The following is a 22,267-nucleotide window of genomic DNA, read 5'->3' on the forward strand; positions in this document are numbered from 1 at the left end:
CGGGGGGTTAAAACAGCCCCATGCGGCTGGCTATCCTCTCTGGCTCCTTGCTAATCCTTTATATATATATATATATATATTTTTTTTTTTTTCATTCTTTCGGCCAGTTTTTTTTCGGGCAGGTTAGATGCCTGCCCCACATGCCAACCCCCAAGCAGAGAGACTGGAGTATGTTACCTCGGAGTTAAAGTCTAACTCCTCTGCAGGTAATAATTAAAGAGCTTCTTTCTAAATCTCTTTCCCCTCTGCAGAAACACCGAGGCTTTCTTTCGCAATAGACTATATTGATCGCACACACGGGCATGCTCTCCGCTGAGCTGCTGCTGATGGCAGGCGATCTGCTCTCCCTTCCCTGAACACGCTTCCCTGGACCTTCCTTTACTTTTTCTAGCTGAAAGGTCTCTTTAGGGCTGCATTTCTACAAATGCTTCCAAGGCTTCCCCAAAGAAGCTCCAAATGCCAAAGGGGACTGACAGTCACTCAGCTGCACGCATCCAGGTTGTGGCTGTGCCTTTGATTTTTACCCCATATTTATATCATGGGCGAGTTTAAAAATAACAGATATACGGGACACAAAGTCATCGCCATCAGCAGGGGAATATCTCTGTCAAGCGGGAAGGCCTCCAACTTTTCCTAGCGGCGACGCTTTCCAAAGAAAACCTTCAGCCTTGTCCCAGCAGCCAGACTGAAAGTTTTAGGGGCTCTCAGTTACTTGAGATCATAAATTAATCTGCCAGAGAAGTGCAGCACACACCTGATATCAAGGGAGGGTCAAGAGCTGCCCAGTTCCAGCTGGTCCTGCATTTGATTTACTTCAGGCTGTTAAGATGTATGCTGTGGTGTTTTGATAAGAAAAAAGGAGTCAGCAGTTTGCAGCAGTTTGATTTGGCTGTTCCTTTTTTTTTTTTTTTTTTTTACACCCTTCTCTATCTGAAGAGGCCTGCAGGTTAAGCTAAGGAGTTGGTTTTTGCTCTTGGGATGTTTTTCAGCAGAGGCTCTCGGACTGCACGGGCTGTTAACATGTAACTGCATTTCTTACCCTCTGGAGCAAGTCAGACGGTGGCCTAAGCTCTCGTGCAGCTCCTCTACCTCGTGCCTTCATGGGTGCTCGCCCCGGGCAGGGCACGTGGAACACCCAGAAAGGCAGTGCCCAGGACACAACTTGCCATGTGGGTGAGCTGCTCGGCCTCGGCAGCGCCCTACTGCAGCCCGACATCTCCAGCCACCTCTGCCATGAGGCCTTGCTGCCGTGCTGCATCAGGCCCCTCAGAAATCAGCTTGGTACGTGAATTCTTTCATTTTGCACCATACAGATGCACTCCTGCGAGCTGCAGGGCTGAGCGTGGGAGGTGGGCTTGTTCTTAGCTGAATGAATCTGTTACGTGCTGGTCACCCTCACGCCTGCTCTGCCCTCTCCTAAAGCCCCCCCAGACCTCCAGTCACGGTCTCGGAGAGTTAGACGACACCGAAGGGATGCTGTCTCTTGTGCATGTGTCTGTGTCACCTGAAGGCTCCCAGTAACCCTCCAGAGCACAGGCACACTGCACCGGTAGCACGCCGCAGAGGCGGCAGCAGTGGTGCCAAAATGGGGGACACAAAATCAGGCCAGGAGTTTTGGATCCTACCCCTGATTTTTTTTTTTTTTTCTCCTTTCCTCCTGTTTCAGTTTCTCTGCCTGTAAAATAGGAAAGTAATAACCACTGACCCTATTGCCTATTGGCAATTACTATATGAAAAAAAAATAGTCAGAAACCCTCAGAGGACATAATCTGTGACAATAGTCGGAGGTGGATGCACTGCCATTCCTTGTGTTGTGCTTGGCTAACGTTTCCCAGCACAGACCATATTTTCTGTTGCATGTAGTTTTAGAAAAAACATCATCACTTAGACTGAAAACTGATACGCTGACTGTCTGTACCAGGATGATTATTTTGAAAATACCTGCCAAAACAATTTGTCCATTTCCAAGAACAAGGTTATGGAAAAATAAACAGTTTTGCTCATACTAAAAAAATGGAAACTTTTTCCTTTGAAATGCTCTGCTGCCCTCAGGCTTTGAAGCACAGACTCAAAATGTGACCTTTTTCATTTAAAAAGCGCCTTTCCCTCTCTCAAAAAATTACCCAAATATGGCTAACTTGCAAATACTCAATTTTATTTTTATTTTTTTTTTTTAATGACCACACTCTCAGTCATGGTTTCTTTTATTCTATCAGAAAAAAAAATAAATGTTAAAGACTGGTCCTAACTGAGGACAGAAGCTTAAGGATACTGTGGCAAAGCTAGATTTCCACATTAATCCCCACCTCCAAATTTTCCCTGTGAGCCCTAGCTTTGGCACAGGATCTGAGAGGTAGGAATCCTATCTCCTCTAAGCTCCAAACGATTTGAAGGTTGCATCAAGAAGAAAGGTCTCTGCATGAATACGACGGGGAGAAAAATCCACCCTGTGACAGAGCAGGCAACAGAGGCAGCCAAGCAGCCCAGAGAGAAAAAGCGGGACTGGTGTTTGGAGGCAGGAGCCTGGGACTGATTAGGTAAGGAGACACAGAGGTTGCATGGAAAAAGCAGAGAGAAAGTGTTTGGTTGAAGAGCCTGGAGGGGAGAAAGGGACTGGCAGGGCAAGGATAACAAAACCATCTAATGTTGTCAGCCAAGAGCAAGGATATGTAATTACAGGATGTCCAGAATAGCTGGGCTGAATTTTATTTGAAACAAAGTAAAATCGTGAAAGTCAAAATGTTTTATCTCAGTGCTATTAGCTGATGCATTTCAACTCCTCAGTTAAGCATTAATGCTTGTTATTTTGAATAGGAGCTGTTTTCTGATGCAGGAAAGAATTAAATGACCTTCAAGAGAAGTATTTCTGAGCCTATTCAAAATATTTTTAAATGATTTTTTGTGTGTGCGTGTCTGTGAGTGACCACCAAGCTAGTGAACACGTTACATGTTCATCACTAGCTGTAATGCCAGGCACTCGGGTATTAAGGCAGTGACTAACCCGAGGGTTTCCCTGCACAAGACCACACAGAATTTATTCCACCAATTTCCTAAAACCCAAATGGAGCCCTGCAGGGTACACGTCCTCTGGGGGCGAGTCACTACTTTGTCATTTTTATTCACTATATCTCTGTCTAGCTCGTCACAGAACTGGGTGCTGTTCGCAGAGAAGGCAGACTGTTACAAGAAGAGAAAGCAAGGCCTCATGGCAATGTGATAGCTAAACTTGCCTCGATGAGTTTGAATCCATTCCCATTTCACCTCAAAGCTTCTGTAATGTGGGGAAAGTCACCTCAAAATGTAATGATGAGCATAATTTTCATATTATGAGGGCTCATCATGAAATTTTGGGGTCTGATTTACTCAAGCGAATCCCTCACTGCTTCAGACAAAATCCACGGGACTGTACATTAACTGTGCCAAGGGATGCAGAATGCCAAACGGGCTGAAAAAATGAGAAATTGGCATTTCTAATTGGATACTCTAAATTAGTGGGCACTTCTGACTTTAATCTCATTTGTTTGGAACACAGATTTGTTAGAGGGATACAACTATCTCATGACTTCCAGGTTCTAAAAGATGTTTGCTAAACACACTGTGCTATGCTGTGGTGGGGAGAGGAACAGCAGGAAAATAAGTGTTGGGTTCAGACTGGGCTTTAAGTTGTGTGCCCCTATGAGGTTCGCAGAGGTGAACTTAACAGTAGGAACTAACTGCTGAAGAGAGCCTTGCTCCACGTGCTACCTTGAATGACAAAGGGTTGCCTGTGAAAAAATCAAGCAGAAAATTCCCACTGCCCTCTCAAATTGCATTCTTTCACTGTTTAACATGAATGGAAGAAACAATTTTTTTAAAAAAAGTTATTCATGAAAAGATGGATGGAGAGGGAGAAAAAAAGAAGAGGAACAAGTCTAGGGGGTCTGAGAACATGGAAATAAGGTGTCCCTACCAGTGACAGCCCTTGTACCTGGGACACTTCCACTTCAGACATACATCCTGGCAACTTGCCTTTTAGTTACTGCCCAATGACCTTCTCTTTATTTATTTATTTATTTATTTATTTATTAAATCCTCCCAGTTGCTTCAGAGCTAACATTTTTGCTATGACATAGTCTGAATTTGAGGAAAACTATTTCCTGGAAAATTCTTGATCATCAGCAGGTACATGACAGTGTAACTAAAGGCTGCATGATAAAACATCCGTGCGAGGGATTGGTACTGAGCAGCGTGATCAGCTTTCATTCAGTCATTTCCTATTACTTTGTACTGTTTTAAAATGTTTACAGAGTCTGTAATGTTCTTTTAGATGAGTGTTTGTATGTGTAAAATATTATATGACTATGCAAGACTTATTCCTTACCTAATACATTGCTGTTCTTTTTAATTTCCTTTGAAGGATAGGTTTGTACATCTTCCTTGATTTTTGATTCCTTATAGATTTTATTTTCTTGGTTTTTCACTTCATTCAGACCCCTGGCAAATTTAGGGATTATTAGTGATATCTCACTTATCTTAATAAATGGTTTTATCTATTTATTTATTTGTTTTATTTTTGGGGGAGTCATCTGCTACAAAAAGGTAGCAGATTGATAATTTTATTATTTCAGCTCATCTGCTGATCACACAAGTAACTTTTCTGTCTTACTAAAGTTAGGCATAATAGTAAAAGAGTGATTGAACTGGAAAGTTCAACTGCCCTCTGCCTTGTTTTGCTCAATTAGCACATATTTAATTGCTTATTTATTTGATAACACTGGCAGCTATCCACTGGGAACAGGACTAAAATCTTCACATGATTTCAATTGGGTGGATGAACCATTAACAACATAGTTTGCTCTACAGAGGGCTGGATTTGCACAGTCTGAATGACTCAAACTTTCAGAGTTGTGTTTTCTGTATTACAGCACGGTGAGGTTCCAGAATCACTCTCCTTGCAGTCATAAAGCTAGGAAGTGCAATCACCAGGCATGTGGTCCTGACCTCAGTCTGAGGATCCTTGGCCTAGAGTCAAGCAGTCGCTGCAGTCACCGAAACAGCCAAATTAACTGTCTGCTTAGCCATGGATTAAAATTCATCCACAGATCCAAGACAGTAAGTGAGACAATAATTTGCTACTCCTACTTTGCTTCACAGCAGATCCTCATTTAGAATAAAGCTGCAGTTCAGCATCAGTTTTTATGCCCAGAAATAATCATGATGGCATCATAAAATCGTACCTGTAATAACTTGAACAAATGGGATAAATAAATGCAAATGTAAAATGAGAAAACGGATCCAGTTCTTAGTAATGCAGAGACTGTATGACAGCAGAGTATAAAGATAGCTTCAGGAGTCCTGATGCAATCAGCAGCCACCATTATTTTTGAGTAGTAACTCGTAACAAATAAAGTGCTATTTCCTCTGAGTAAGGACCTCTTCAACATCACTTTTACCACCACAACCTAACTCTCTGCTTCTCTAGCAAACCACAGACTTGATTGAAATGCTATAGAGTAAATTGCTTAATGCTTTCTAGAGACATCAAATATGTGAAGTACTTAGTGCATAAAAGAAGTGACAGCTGATTTCAAAACCAAGCAAAACAAGACTGACCAGCTAGGGAACAGAGCCTATATCTTTTTGCCTATCTCTCTCTCTTTCTCTCTTTTTTTTTTTTTTTTTCCCCCAGCATTGTTATTAGATGTTGCACTTGTAGTTAGTAAGAAACCAATATAAGCTTCAAAGTCCATCATTTTTATACCAACATACAAGACAGAACAACTAGTGAGTGCAGTTTCAGTTATGCAATGCAAGATTGGCCATCTGCTGCTGAGGAACTGATTCTGACCCAGATAACAGCAAGTGTTTGTGTATCACAGACAGAAGCTCATAGTGTGACATCTGCACCTCCATTGAACAACATTAATAAAAACACAACTTAACAAAAAAAAAACTTCCAGACATAGTATGAGTCATATTGATACAGTATATTAACTTCTGTGTTTGTATAGCCTACATTATCAGTCTCTTTGCAGAGCTAAATTCCCCTCACCATGGCCAATAATAATAAAAAAAAAAAGAGAGAAAGAAAAAAAAAAGATACTCTTGTCAGTGTATCTGACCAAGTCAAAGATCTGATATTGTTGTCAATAAAGCTTTACTATTGCTTGTGATGATAATCCCATACCATCCCACCCCTGAGGTGACTATATCTCAATCACAAATGGAAAGATCGCCATGTAAAACTACATACCCCCTTTGATGTACAGTAATCCGACTGTATCTCCATGTATCTTGGAAGGCTCCAAAACAACAGTAGGGGTCATGGTAAATCATTTGAGTATAAGGTTAACGCTCATTGCAATAGCATTGCAATATGTCATAGGTACATGTGCAAAGGCAAAGGTTTTATTCATAAATATACTGATGATATAATCGCCATGGACCCTCCCAGCATAAATTTAGAGAGAGAGGAGTGAAATAAAAGATGACTCTAATTTTCTGGCTATGAGGATGCCTCTTCCCACCAGCAGTGGCTGGTCCATCTTTGTCACACTCGGCATTACAAAACTCCCCACTCGCTCACCCGTATCACCACCAGAGAGAAGGTGAAAGGCAGAGCTGTCAGAGGAAGTAAATTTAAGATGATTAAGATAGTCTGGACTTGCCGTATGGCCTCAGTAGTTCACTCATGAAGGCTTGCAAAGGCAGAAATGGTAATTAGGCACCCAGTCTAACTTTCGGAAGCAAGGGGAAACCTCCTTAAAGGCAGAGTGCCTGTCTCTCACTGAGTTCAAACTGTCATGAAAAGCTACAGTGTTTAAACTACTTTCACAGGGTGAGGATTTTCCACATTCGGGGTTTTTTATTTTGGTCGCAGTTACTCCACATTTATGTGAATGAGAAGTGTATACAGGCTTAGTTGTGACACTTCAGCAGAGAAGTGGAAAGTGCTTCAGATCTGTCAGCTAAAATGTGTGACTCTTACTAAGTTTAGCTCTCCCTCCAAATATTAGAACTGCATTTAAACTAAGTACCCATGATAAAATGTTCTGACAACAAGAAAAGTGGAAATTCTGGAAGTTTTGAAAATTGGAAATACTTGAATGCTTGCTATCAAATGGAAACTACTGTAAAAGCAGTCGCTGCATGCTTTCAGTGTGATGGACATGCCAATGTTCTATCTTATACAGCATGTATGGGCCAGGACAACAGCAAGTAGAAAGCTCAATAAGCTTCCATCTTCTGCTTAGACAGAATGAGATGATGATGATGAAGGCAAAATATATAGAACTACATATGAGGATGAGGCTCATGTACATATACATAGATGAGGCTGAAGATGAAACACTCTCATAAATAATGGTGCTGAGATGAATAAAAATAGCAGTTATGTCCCAGCCACCACACAAATCTTCAACACTGTCCTACTTTAATGATTTACCCTTATGTTATGAGAACCCGAAAAGTATGTTTTTTCTCAATGACTACACACTTATTTCAATATGCCTTACTAATAAATTAACATACCTTTACTATTCATTTCATCAAAATGCAGGGGAACTTTGCCTAAATACTGAGAACTGTAAACTTCACGCTAGAGTTGTAATATAAAAAGCTGAGGAAGAGTATTTAAAAAAAATCGAAAATGAATTAAACTCTTGTTTTATTTAGTGGAAGAGTAAAGATCTATAGTATATGTGTTTAACTAGAGTCATAAATGTACCAACATTCTTAAATGTACTAATATTTTTAAACATATGAGTGAATCAAGTAATGGGCTGGAACAAAGCATACTATTAGCAATGCTGCAGTCAGAGTCAGTTTGAAGTTAAGCAGACAAGTAAATTTAAACACAGAAAAATAGATTTTTAGCTCAATAAATTTACCCCAAAGACTCTATTTTTTTTTTTTTTTTTTTTTTTTACTGTTTAGTAATGTCTTTTGCAGTGGGAGAGATACACCTATTAATCTGAAAGTGCAAAGGAACCTCTCTTTCTTCAGGAGTAACTTACTGCCTGCATATTTATATCTTCCTCACCCTTCATTTAGAAACCCTTCATTTATCTCGAGACAGGTGGATATCAAACCCTACTTTTTCTTCAGATTAGAACCTATTGGCAATCACTCAGACATGTCTGTGCCATAGACAAAAAGAGATTCAGACCTTTCATACTGTGCTTGGCTCCTTGTGCGGAGATATTACATCCTGTAAACTCTGCAGGTGGTTAGGCTGCCAGGGCTGGCTTCCCCGAGCTCCACTCCTTAGCTACAGAGCTAAGGAGTCAAGTTCTCCTAAAGAGAACTTGGATCAACTCTCATGTCTTAGATGACCTGACTTGTCATCTGGAGCAATCTCTTTACTCACAGCTGTTGATCCTCACCTGTACATCTGAGGCACTGACTGTGCCATCTATTTAAAGAGTTTGTTTATTTATTAATTTTATTCATTTATTTTAACAGAAACAATGTGCTTGCTGGCTAAACATTCTCTGTGCTTCGGACATCAACATCCAAAATAAATCAAGACTGACCATTTTCCTTTACAAGACACTCTTTTTCCCCTGCCAAAAAGAAATCTCTTCTTGTTTAATAGGAAATACGATACTGGATCATACAAATGGTCCACCTGCACTAGTGTACCATGGTCTGCATGGTACTGGCCAGAATCAGACACCTAGGAGAAATGCTGAAACTACACCATAAGGAAGTGGAAATTATCCCCTGGTAGACTTACTCTGATTTCTAAGATTCAAACGGTGCCTCTTACTTCAGTCAGGGGAAAAGCTTATTGACTTTTACTTAATGTTGGATCAGGACATGAATATGTCATATTAATATGAAGTTCCTCAGAAAAGCATGTTTATAGTGTCAGCATCAATTTCAAAGAAGCCTAGACTTTTAAGGCTGTGTAAGCACAATGGCAGGTTTCTCCTTCTGCTCATTTGTTCTTCCGTATTAAACAACAACTTCAAATACCAACAATTGACAAGGTGAATTTTACATTCACCTACACCAAATGAATTTTAGAATAATAAATGTTAGAATTCTATTAGCATTAATGGAAAACATTTTGTTTCTGAACTCTTTGCCATTTTATTCAGCAAAGGAATTGAGAAAATGACACGATCAGTAGGTAGGAAAAATATCTGTGGAGATGCTACTCACTATTACTGTTAAATGAACGTGATACTTATGGAATAGATAAGGAACTTTCTGATTTTGTACTTCAAGACTTAGAACATGCAAATACCTCTGAGAGTACCATTAATTTCATTGGATCTTGAACGTTGACAAGATAAACCAGCGCTAAAAAGGCTAAATCTTCTGCTTGTGGATAGCCCAGGCACTTGATGTTGCTTGCCTAGGGCCCATGGCTAATTTTTAACAATGTGAGGACAAGCCAGTGACCCCGTGCTGTTGTTTAGGAATGTCTGACCACTCACCAGTCCCAGTTGCTACAGAACAGTCACTGTATTGGATTGTACTGGTGTTTAAAATGTACCCAGCTCAAACTTCTCTATTGTTAACAGGATATGAGCAATATTGTTGCTTTGGAGTGAAAGTTCATTGAGCTGTCTGAAACGTTTGTAAAAGTTAAGAAAAGCTCATTGAATAATTAAATGGGTTCCATTTAAAATTTCGTATTAGCTTTATTAAACTACTTTAATGAAATGAAGATGGAGCACTTAGACTGAATGCAGTAAAATGGTGATGTTAGCTTAAAATAACGAGAAAAAATTATAATTAAATTATATGTATATTATATATTTAAATTATATGAAGTAAATAAATAAATTAGGACAGACATTGTAGAAATATGACTAAGACCCTGTGCAACTAGAAATACAATTGAAAAAAGAGACATACTTATCCTGATGTTAATATATTTGTGTGTAGCAATTTATAATTAAAACAAATCCCATTTGCTACATATTTACAACTTTATCATACCAAGACCGTAACGCTGTATTATCCTGGATAATTTATTGTGTGTTTTTTGTTTTCTCCTCCTGTGTACATGCCTAAATCATGAAGAGAAAATGAGAGCGCTAGCAAAATCCAAACACTTTATTTAAAATAAAAAGTGTAATTGTTCAGAAATAGGCTATTGACTTTCACTGGGTTAAACAGCTCATGTAGTGATTAGGCTTGAAGCTATAATTGTTCTTGTCACCCAAACTCTGCTCAGTCAATATCTTTTTATCATATACATTTTTAATCACATATTAATAAACAAGAAGGTGTGCTTTATTGATGGCTGGATTAGTTTATTGACCAACTCGACAACTCTATGTATGGTTTCTGAACACAGAAACAAGGTCAATGTGGAAAGATGAGGGATAGTACATTCACCATCTTTAATATACTTCATTCTAGCCGTCTACTTCCTTTCTTAAAGTGATGCAATCCATACAGATTCTTCATTAAAAAAAATGTTAAAGTACATTTTGGGTTGAGTTTTAGGAACTTTAAACTATGAGGTCCTCTAATTTAACATAATTTTGTCACCTTGACACCAAACTGTTACTTTTTAAACCTTTGAGATATCAAAGTTTCAGATAGTTGTAGATTCTTCTAAAATATTAATTATATATGGTTTTAAAAGTTTTTATATTTTCATATTATCTTAACAACAAACTCTGTTCACCCTCCTCATCAGTTCTTTCAGTTTTTCTCTCTGTGAATTGCTACTGCAAGCATTTCTTTCCAATAATTCAGGTTTGGAATGATGGATTCTAAAAAAACTGTACAACATTAACAATTAAGACAATAATAGAACATGCCAGTACCTGTGTGTATTCTTTCCTGTCAGACGATAACTGTGCATAGGAACTCACATTTCCTTTTTTAGAATTATTTTTCAAAAGGATGGAAAGTGTTCAACAGCATCTCTATTTGTACAGAATACTGTTTTGTAATAAGAAAGTATTCAATTGAAAATATTCTGATGATTTTATCCATCAAATACTCACATGATATCCAGAAAAAAAGAGTCAGGATATCACAAGATATCCAGAAAAAAAGATTTGACAGAACATCTGACTGCAGCATGCATAGAAGTGCACATCAGCCAGCCACAAGGATGAAGTGTGTTTCCAACCTGAAGTTCATAGTCTCTAAACCCATCCAAAAACTCTTCTTCTTAATGTATGAGATTAAAATAGGTCAAAATGTTATTTACTGCAGTATCATATATCAGTATCTCTGATCTTACCAGAGGCTTGTACCTGAACTGTTTAGGTGGTGAGACATGAAAGAAAAAACAAAACAAAAACAAAACGAACAAACAAACACCAACATCTGTTCCCACTCTCTCACACAGAGGTGACTGGTGACTCAACCACTTTCCTAGGCAGCCTATTCCAATGCTGCACTACCCTTTCAGTAAAGAAATTTCTCCTAATATCCAACCTAAACCTCTGCTGGTGCAATTTGAGGCCATTTCCCCTTGTCTTATCACTTGATGACATCTTTTTTCCCATCCAAGAATTGGGTTTTGTCTTTCCCTGCTAAGTACAGCATTATCAGCTTTGTTTTCCAGGGAGATTCATTCATACTATCTGACAATATTTTTGTTCTTTCTAGGTCCTCTTATGATACTGTCTGCATCATACTGTTTTTCTGGGAAGGGAGAAAGAAATATCTCAGAGCAATCCAAAAGTGCCTTTGACTCTGTTTAAAAGATGTACCGCTTTTGTTTTCTTTTGCAAGTGTTACTGTATAATCATCAGGCTGCTGGTGAAGGGAAACACTTAAGATCCATATACACTAATGTGAAAATGCCTAGCGTAATGATGAAGAGAAAATTGCTGGCATAAAACAAAAAGCAATGCAGAAATGCACCCATACCAAGTGCAGGGTAAAATCCCACAGATGACTAACATACTGGCAAAACCATTCATATTCACATGAATGTTATCCCTGTAAAAGTGCCAAGTGCACCAAGATGTTGTGTAGAAGTTCTGGTCGTGTAAGGTAAAGCTTCCCAGAGGCACCCCTTAATTGGTCTAATTTTCCCTGCCAAACACCATCAAAGTTCTAGATGTTCAGGCCAGGTCTTGTCACTTTATTATTTCATCACTTTTTGGATTACCTACTCTCAGCAAAAATGCTCTCAAACATATTTGCTGCCTCTATGTTTCTCTCCCCTTTGCATGAATATACACAAACACACCTCCTTCCATAAGAGCCTTACTGAACCTTTAAAAATAAAGAAGGGAAAATAATGGAATTGGAACTACTGTTCAATCCCATAAGGTAAACGGCTGTCGGGATACTTTTTCATTTCAAGGGCACACAAAGGAAATCTTCCCAGCACATTAGAAACAGTCGCCTCTATTTCTTTTTCATTTCCAGCCTTCTTGAGGAAAAACAAACACATACAAAAAAAAAAAAACAAATTCCAAGAGAAAGAAAAAAATAAAACACAACACAACAATGCAAGCTGTGCTCCATATGCTGCTCCTTACTCCCTGTGTAGATACGTAGGAAGTATATGGAGTTAGGTTAGCACAAGCATTTCTGGGAAAGTTATTATTAAAGGGAAGGCAACTGCTAAAGTCAGTTGACGAAATGACTGAGACGAGTACTGCATTCAATGAATAGGCTGTTTTCCACAGTAGTAATACACAAAATCATGCCAGCATGGGATGACTCACCACAAATAGGTGGGTTTGACTCTTGGCTCTGACATTGACTTATTACATGGCCTTAGGCAAATCCCGAAACATTTGTTTTTACTTCTCCATTTATGTGATTTGGATAATACTTATATACCTGAAGGGGATATTTTAAGATACAATATGTTTAAGATACTACAAAGATTTTAAATGCTATAACATAGCTACGCCTCATTAACAACATCAGGCTAAAATAAACACTGGGATGATTTAGGTAATGTGGTACATGTTCCTGGAACTGAGAACTTCGCTGAACAAAGAGCAAAATCTTCAAAGAGCCAGAAGTAAGGGAAGGTACAGCCCATTGCAAAGCTGAAGTACTTTGCAAGGGTGGATGAATTTATAGGGAAGGAAAAACAAGTTTGTTTAATAGGCAAAAATTCAGTCTTCATTAATTATTTAAGTGGTTAGGCAGAAAAGCAACACACACTCAGGAGTGGGGGAAGAAAACAGAAAACATAGGCCTCAGTTCTCCATGTGTATTGAAGCCAGAGAGGATTTTGCCAGGGTGAGACCTGACAGCTTGTTTTTGTTGCCTATATAGTATGAAAATACTAGTATCAAAAGAGATCCCCTCTGTGTGAATCTTCCTCTCGTGTTAGGAAAGGGAGATACCTTCACTGAAACAGTAAAAAGTACTCTGCAGGGCTCGCCAGGACTTCATCATACAAAAAGGATGGCTCTTATCCTGGTGAACTTTCCAGCAGGGGAGAAGGCCAAGCTCAGTGGCAGAAGGGTTGGAAACTCTGCAAAAAGAGAAGGGCCCCAGCAAAGTCACTGGATAGAGATCCCATGCTATGTTAACTGCATTGAACTGATGCTGTCAGGAGACAGGAGCAAGGCTTGCAGCACAGACTGAAGTGGGGGGCTCCACACCCCTGCCTAGGGAGTGTGGGCCTGTCACCAGTGTCCTTAAACACTACTCATAACAGAAGGAATGCATCTCTGGGCTAACCCAGAGAGAGGCAACTCCAACCCACAGCGTATCAGATAGGACAATACAACAGCATTACAACTTCTGAGGTTTTCTTCCTTTTTTGTCTTCTCTAAGCTATTTTTCCACACTTAGGACCTTAGTTAAAAACTGTACTCTTAAAAGAATGGTGAAGGGAAGCCTGGTAGCATAGAGAACGGTATAAAAGTATGTGAAATTGGGTTAAGTGCTATAAAGGTAGGAGGGAAAAGCTCGAGCTGAGTGAGGATGAAGAGAAGATGATGAAGCGGATGTTGTTAAAGTGAGGGAGGATGGAAGAAGAGACTTATCTTCAGCAGTGGTCAGTGGCAGGGGAAGGGTAAAACAACAGCAGTAAAATTTGAAATACCAAAAATTGAGATGTGAGACAGACTTTTTCATTAGATGTTATTCTTCTGGTATTTGAGTAAACTTGAGAAAACAAGCTGAGTGGCCTGACCTTGAGTGGGTTGTGATCTAGAAAGGACCTCCAGCTGCTGGAGATAAACTTTGGTCCTTTTTACTGGTTTGGCAGGAAAGGAGTAGGAGCCTGCCCAGTCTCCAGCCCAGCTCAGGTTTGTTTCACAGAAAGACGCCCTGACTGTGATCTCTGAGACTGCTCAGCAATACAAATCTGAGTCCTGTCTGTGGAGAGATCTGGGAGATTTGCTTCCAAAGAGCAGTTTTAGTCCTACACAAAGCACTCTCCTGGACCCATTCAAATGGTGCAATATGTACAAATGGGGCAGGCTGGAGTTGCTTCACATCACACATTGATATCAGGGTAATTTTGAAGTTGCCAGTATAGGCTACTTCTTGCTAGATGTTACTGAATGGGGCAGTTCCTGTACTTTAGACACTACAACTATTTATCTGTCATATTTACAGCTTATGACTACTCTAAATGTAGGCACTGACTCTAGAATGCAGTTCAAGAATCTAATGTATTTCTGGATATAGAACGGTTTCCTGTACTAGAAAAGAGATCAGTTTACAAACTGAAAATTCCTTTGTTAAGTACTTCATTGATAGACATCATTTGAGAGACACAAAATCAAATTCATATTAAACTAACAAAGCTGATACATTTTTACTACATCTGCAGACCACAGAACACTTTGCTTTCAAGAAAAATTGAATAAATCACAGCGCTTTCTTAAGGAGACTTCTTCTCCCCTTGTCTTCAGAAAGTCCTTAATGTGACATCTGTCCCTGCACTGTCACCTCTTTTAAAACTAACAAATGCATGACATATAATACAAGATTTATAAATTAAAGAAACCCACCCCTTTTAAGTAATATTCTTTAAATCTCAGTTTCTGACAGTCCTCCTATTTGCTCAGTAACTGTAATAGGCGTATTTTTCAGAAAATAGTGAATAAAAACTGACAAGCCATCGGGAGAATCTGAATGCATAATTGATAGGGGCATAAATTAATATGATTAGGCCTTTATTGGGTGCCACTGCTGCCAAACCTACAAAAGGGGCATGGAATAAAACATGGCTATGTTCTCAGGGCTGATAGACATCAATATGTAATGCATATTATCTCAAGCCTTCTCATGTAGTCTGCTTATGACAGCACTCAACCTAATTGAAATTTTTATCTTTCTGTTGCATACAGACAGTTTTGACTAGCTGCTTCCAGGGAAAAGAGAGAAATCCAAATGACCCAAACGAAGGTTTCTCTGTAGAGGTACATATCCTTCTTGCAAATCACTTTAAAATGGCTTTCTACTTTCTAGTTTTCTAAAGCCATCTTCAGAAAGCAGCATGAAAGACATCCCAGGACTTAGTTTGCATCTCCCCCTTTTAACTAAGCTTAACTGTGCATTTCCCTAAAAGAAATAAAAGAATCTGGAGATTTCTTTGTAAAAATCAATATACTGTATGCTCACTTCACCTGAGGCTTCATTTTGCTACAGTTCTTCATGCTACACACACATATAGTTTAGGATGAAATAGTTTTCCTATTCATTCTGCATTTTTTAACACTATCCCCTTCCTCACCTGTGAGGAAAAAGTTAAAAAAATGAAGAACGTTTTCTTGAACTGACATCTATAATCTCTGTCCAAAAAATGTGGGTCAGCTGACACGTCTATTTCATCTAGATAGTACATTTAAAAAAAAAAAAAAAACTTTTCGTTTTTTCCTTTCCAGTTCTTTTTAACTATGAACTCACACACTGTGAAATGAAATGCCATTCCAAAAACATACTTGTCAGTTATAAAATGTTTCAAACATTTCCTTTAAATGAGAATTTAATGAATATACTCTTTTCCTAAAGGCTTTTTGCTTTGACAAGCCAAAGCTGATTAAGAAGTTCCACATTTAATGTTTTCTCCTTATTGAAAAGTTCTGTACTGCAGGAGTGTTCCTGAGAATGCATGCTGCCATTACTAAATATTTTTATTACAACAGTGCTGGATGTTGTACAAATAAGATAAGGAGTCAGTTTCTGCTCTGTTGTTTGCAGTCTAGAATGGGATTATCTCTGGAGTAAGACACATTTAACCTGTAAAAATCAACACAGAAGGTGCAGAAACAGGTCCAGCACCTCATTTTGGCTTTACTGAAACTCACTTCCTAAGATAAAGGAAATAAATCTTAAAAATATATATTTGAATTTAAATTTAATTTAAAATTTATTTTATTTTTTATTTCTGGAATATATTTAAAAGCCCATGCATTCCGTTTGATAAATACAAATCATGTTATTGGTTATTTTTATGCTGTAACATGAAGACAAAGACAGTATAGCTACAAGATGACTTTCTTCTCTTAATGGCCAATTTTTCACTCTTCTAACTCATCACTACATTACCATAAACCGTAGGGCATCCATAAATATGAAGAGGCCACATGTTTTATAGATTAAAGAATGACACATGGACTTTGGCAAGATCCACACTCCTGCACCTGTTATGTCAAGTAATTTATTTATTTCAGAAGCTATAAAGCATTTCTACGTTTATTTTATATCTGCTACCGGTAGCTGCAAGTTCAAGACATCAAAAAAAATTGTATGATTCCCTTTACATTTCTGTATTACATACATTTATGGGACACCTAGTGAGAGTTTGGACCTGGGGAATGGACAATGAGAACTCATGAACCTCCCCTCAAACACCTTGGGAAACTCCAAGTCATCTTTTGCCCTACTATGAATTTGGCATATAAATGAAGTTGTAATGAAACACTCCTTGAAACCTACCACTGCATGGTTTTGGTGCTATTCATTCTTACTTTGGTGCTTGTTTGAAAAGGTATCCACGTGGACCCTTGTTCATCAAGGACCTGGAGATGGTTTGAGGCTGTAGAGATTTAAGATCTGGAGCCTTAAATTGTTTTACTGATTTTATTCTGTGTAGCTTTAAGTTATTTATTTATTTATTTTGTGTTATGTAGGAATGCCAGTATTTACAACTTACTGGCTATAAAGAGAGAACAAACAGAATAACGATCTTCAACACCCACCAAACCCACTGGTTAGAAAATGGAATCTCTTCAGTGGATTGCTTCTGGACTTGTTTCTTACTTAGAATGATATTTAATCCCTGAAAGGTTTCTCTCTTTAGAGTACAGCTTGGGTTTGTAACTGCTTTGGGAGGTTCTGAAGAGAGGAGTTACCTTGGCTCAGAAAGACTTACTGATATGTGATTCAATGTGTCTTGAAAGACTGATAAAAGAATGATATCACAATAGCACCAAGGAAAATAGCTTAAGGTGAATTTCAGGGGACTGTGTCTTACAAATAATTTCATGTGTTAATGGGTATTTTCCAGATGATATGCTCTTTCTCAGGGGTCTAAACATACAACAGTTCTTCTAGTGGTACAGCTTGAGGCTCAAGATTGTGCTGTCTTGGATACTTGGAGGAACAGATGTGCAACAGCATGAATAGACAAGGTGAACTCACGACTTTAGTAGCTCTGGCCCAGGTTCTGATATGCTGGGTTACATTTTATATGACAAGTAAGCCTACAGAAGTCAGTATGAATAACGATTTCAAAACATAGCTTTGGGTTAAAAAGGGTTATTCTAATCCACCCACAGGGTACATTTAGAAGTCTCTCGACACAATGCAACTCCAAAACTCAAATCACAAGAGCTTACTTGAGTCCGTGAACAAAACTAGCATTGACATGTGAAACAGATATGGTGGCTTGCCTGTAGCCTGTCACATAAGAGGTCCAACCCTGCAGCCCAATTGGGTGCTGCCCAGGACCTGAAAGTTGTTTTGGTCAGATAGGTCCTAGGGTCAAGATGATGCCACCCTGAGTACTAATATCAGAATGACCTCCCTTAAACACATGTAAGCTGGTGAGGATTTTCACAGAAAAGTGATGGTGGTGGGGGCTAGCTACTTCCTTTGCATAGAATTATGTAGATTCCTTCTAACTTTCACAGTAGTTTGTTTGTCTGTGATGAACAATCAAGGCTTTATTCAACAAACTTCATTAATTACTCATGAGAAAATCAAAACACATCATGGCATAATTTTGGTGCCTGTGGGACAGGCTTTTTTTGCTACACTACGTACTTTATTATATCCCATACTCCTCACTGAGCCAAAACAGATTTGAACTGTGTCTTACAGAGGACACAGTAGACGAACCTAGTTTTGAAAGACAGAATTTACCTGGAGTTATTTCCCATGTAGCACAATATTTAACCTCTCTATTAGGGACTGAACACTGCTGAAAATGCTTAATAATACAAGTTAAGGTTTGCATTATTGGCCCTAAAGCCAGTCAGTGAACATAGGCCCAAGAAATAATATTTCATATAGGGCAGGAAAAGAGAGAAAGTAACACCATTTCATAGGCACAAAAGTGAATGACTACGAAGAAACTAAATGCAGTATCGTCTGTGTTACCATACAAAATCTCAAGTATTAACGATCTCATAGTACCTTTGCATGGTAGAGATGGGCTAGTATCCCTGCTTGCAGAGAGCAGAACTGAGACCCAGGGAACAAGCAATACGTTTCCATGCAGGTGAATGGCATCTGAGGACTTCAAATCTATCTGTATTTTTGAGATTTATTCCTCCCCCAGAAAGTATTTAGTGTGGGTTCAAACAGGGTTTTTAAGCAGAGGTTGCAGAAGTTCCAGCCCTAAACCTCCACCAAACCACCTTGTAGAGTACTGGAAGCACAAAAGCACAGATCTATGTAACTAAGGCTCTTCAAGAGGCTTTTGCCTAAAGTTAGCAAAGTAAATCCTGTATGAGGTGTTAATATTCCTTCCCCTCACCACAAAGCCCTTTGAGGGTCAACATTGTGACATTTTCAAATTACCAAACTGAAATACTTAACATGTTAGTAAAATGCACTGTGCCAACCGTGTTTTAACAAAGATCATTTATCACCTCTGGAAAGTTGCTGAGTAAATCCTCTTGACTTTGTGCTATCCCATTCATCCTTGTTTCAAATAATGTAATTCTAACATTGTATTGATATTCTTTTAGATTTTTTTCCCCTTCTTTTCCATTTAGAACTGGTTTCTACATACATTTGATGCAACTAAGTTTTATTATTTGTCTCCTTATGGAAGAATGCAGAAGACGTGCTCAGCTATATTGATCTCTGAGGAAATGTGGATGAGGTAGATAATGTGAAACCTTTTTGTCATTACTAACAGTTATATAGGTTGTGGAAACTTTCAGTGTTTGGCTGACTAGATAAGTTGATGCACTCACATTTATTTGATTGGAAAAGTATGGGGAGTAAACTGTGTCACCCCAGTTTCTGTAATGGAATTGATCTTTTGTGTATTAACACTTTTCTATTACAGGAAAGGAATTGATGATTATGAGAGCAGAAACACCCCTTTCTTTCTGCTATACTATCTGGGAGACCAGTCTTAAAGAAAAGGGAAGAAACCTAAACACATTAAGAGGGGACAATGATAGTGCACAAGGCAAAGTCCTGAACTTTTCCACCTACAACCTTCAGAAACTGAAGAAGAAAGATCTTACTGCTCTTGACTTCATTAGCTCCCCACATCTCTCCCATCTGTGACAGACCTATCTTGTGCTTTCTGTGGCCTGGGGGAGGTGTAAGTGGCAGGTACTTGTTAGGTTTTAGTTCACTTGCAGAAGCAAAGACTGGTTCTTAGCTTGCCTCTGCTAGCTGGAATACCAGGTGGAAAGTTTATACACAACTTGTATAGGAGTTTGCCTAAAAGGTGAATGAGTAAAAACTGAATGAGGCCCTTCCCAATGGAAAACAATCATTTACTTGATTTTTTTGTTTGTTTGTTTGTTCCAGTTCCTATTTGCTCAACATCTCAGTTCAGCCACTTTCTCTGAGTTTCTAGAATGCATTCAACATCTCCTTGACTGCAGACACTGAGACACATACATACAAACCTCTGCAAGCAAGTCCAAACCATGGAGTCTTAATTCTGGATCTAGACTGTACTTCCTCTTGTCATAAAGAGATCTTTCACTCCTCTCTCATCATTCACTCCCTCCCCACATACGTTACTGTTTTTTGTCTGAGCCCATTCAACCCTCTGCTTTGGGGAAATAGTGAATAATCAAATTAAGACATTTTTCTTTTTCAAAATGTATGTTTTTGTTGATTTGATTTACAGTATGAGCACAAAGAGCAGCTGGATTGGCTTCAGTGAGGCAGAAGTATCTTGGCAGCTGGGAATGGTTTAAAATACCATTGCTGTGACAACGTGGTCAGTTCATGACATAGGATTGCTGCTGTACCTAGTCTGTGAAGGTAAAAAGCAGAAAGACAGTATCACTGGCGCCTTCACCTGTTGGCTTTGAGGACCAGCTCTAACTAGAATCCAGCTGTCAGAAACAGCCTTTCAGCAGAGAGCAGACAAAAGCAAAATTGCATCCACAGTCCTACCTGGCAAGCTTTACAGCTGAGACCCAGCAAACCGTCGTTACTGGACAAAGCTCTCCTTCTAGTGAATATATGGGCATGGGACTGATACGCTGGCTCTTGGCATAGTGCCTTTTCAGCCATAATCTCCCTTCCTGCTCCGCTACACCCCTAAATGCATTTACTTTAATGGTTTCTCTCATTTTTTCTTTCTCCTCAGTCCTACAAGCTGGTGAGCTGGTACAAGAGATGCTGTCATGAGATCTACTTTTTTTTTTTTTTTTTTTTTTTTCCCCTCCTTTTAACATCAAATTTCCCTGTGTATTAAAATACAAATCCATTAGGTTCATATCCATGTGGTCAATCTTCTTTCCAAGATGGTTCCTGACTGACCCACAATACAATTCCTGATAGTGATGGTGATTGGCATAAAGCTCATCCAACCACAGTAACTCTTGCACAGAATATAGGCTCTGTCCTGTCCTTCGTGACCCCTTATGCATTTCAGCTTTAAATATAAGTTTAGACTAGCACTTTTTAAAAATCTGTTCTTATTTTAAACTAATCTCTGCCATGATTGTTAAAATTGGAAGATAAAAGCACACAAGATGTCAGGTAAAATTTAAAATGAACAAGTTGTGCAAATATGTAATGCACAGTAGACAAGAGACAGCTCAGAAAACCTGGCATAGAGGCACCAGCTTTAATTAGCTGTACCAATTTATGTTGTTCAAGAATATGGCCTGATTCTTAAGAAAATGTTTTGGATGTGTTAGAAAAATTGGGTGTATAAATTATAGCTGCCCTTATGACACTTTAACTTGAACGTCCAGTACTTCATTCAGTCAACTACAATAGGTCTCACTGTCCTTGGCAGAATTACAGAGGTAATATTTTTTAACATGGATGAGCAGCTCTTGAACAATTTCTCCAACGTATTAAGCATGAACAAGCTTTTCTTCAACATCAGGTGTGCATGTCTTCTTTCTGCATTCATTTTTCAACAACACACATATTTATTGTGGCCATTACAGGGAGGGAAACTTCCCTTCCAATAAATGTTTTCTTCTCCTCCATCCCTTTTATGGGAACACCATGAACGGATGGAATGATCTTGTTTCATAAGCCTGTCTTATTTTGTTTATATAATCAAAGTAAATATTCACTATTGTTAAAGTATATTGCTGTGAATTCTTTGTAGCTCACAAATGAAGTTGCAGGCAAAAATGAAGACAGGCTAAGATAGATACTCCACTAAAGACTTGATTTTGCAGATTCCTATTGATAAGAAACCTCACTAGTTTAAAGGGAGCTTACAGAACTCACAAAATTGCAAGCTGAGCTAAAACACAAAAGTAGAAAAAGTTTGGGGGCCTTGAAATATCCTCTACTGACAGCTGGACATAAAGGATTTGTAAACTGATGGATTAAGATGTAAGTATCTTCCCCCTGTACTTGGCCCTGATGAGGCCGCACCTCAAGTGCTGTGTTCAGTTCTGGGCCCCTCACTACCAGAAGGACATTGAGGTGCTCCAGCGAGTCCAGAGAAGGGCAACGAAGCTGGTGAAGGGCCTGAAACACAAGTCCTGTGAGGAGCGACTGAGGGAACTGGGGTTGTTTGGTCTAGAGAAGAGAAGGCTCAGGGGAGACCTCATTGTTCTCTACAGCTACCTGAAAGGAAGGTGTGGGGAGCTGGGGGTTGGCCTCTTCTCCCAGGTAACTAGGCCTAGAAGAAATGGCCTCAAGTTGCACCAGGGGAGGTTTAGGTTGGAAATGAGAAGACATTTCTTCTCAGAACGAG

The 22,267-nt window shown here is 39.0% G+C and overlaps 1 long non-coding RNA gene across 1 annotated transcript; it reads left to right on the top strand.

Moving 5' to 3' along the window:
- Nucleotides 1–112: 112 nt before the first annotated feature.
- On the top strand, nucleotides 113–21,980 carry LOC118164289. The gene is made up of 4 exons (XR_004749413.1): nucleotides 113–206; nucleotides 4,905–5,091; nucleotides 19,116–19,225; nucleotides 19,891–21,980. It is a non-coding gene; the product is annotated as an uncharacterized LOC118164289 (long non-coding RNA).
- The last annotated feature ends 287 nt before the right edge of the window (nucleotides 21,981–22,267 follow it).

The sequence above is a fragment of the Oxyura jamaicensis genome, chromosome 3, assembly GCF_011077185.1.
Source record: "Oxyura jamaicensis isolate SHBP4307 breed ruddy duck chromosome 3, BPBGC_Ojam_1.0, whole genome shotgun sequence".
NCBI lineage: Eukaryota > Metazoa > Chordata > Aves > Anseriformes > Anatidae > Oxyura > Oxyura jamaicensis.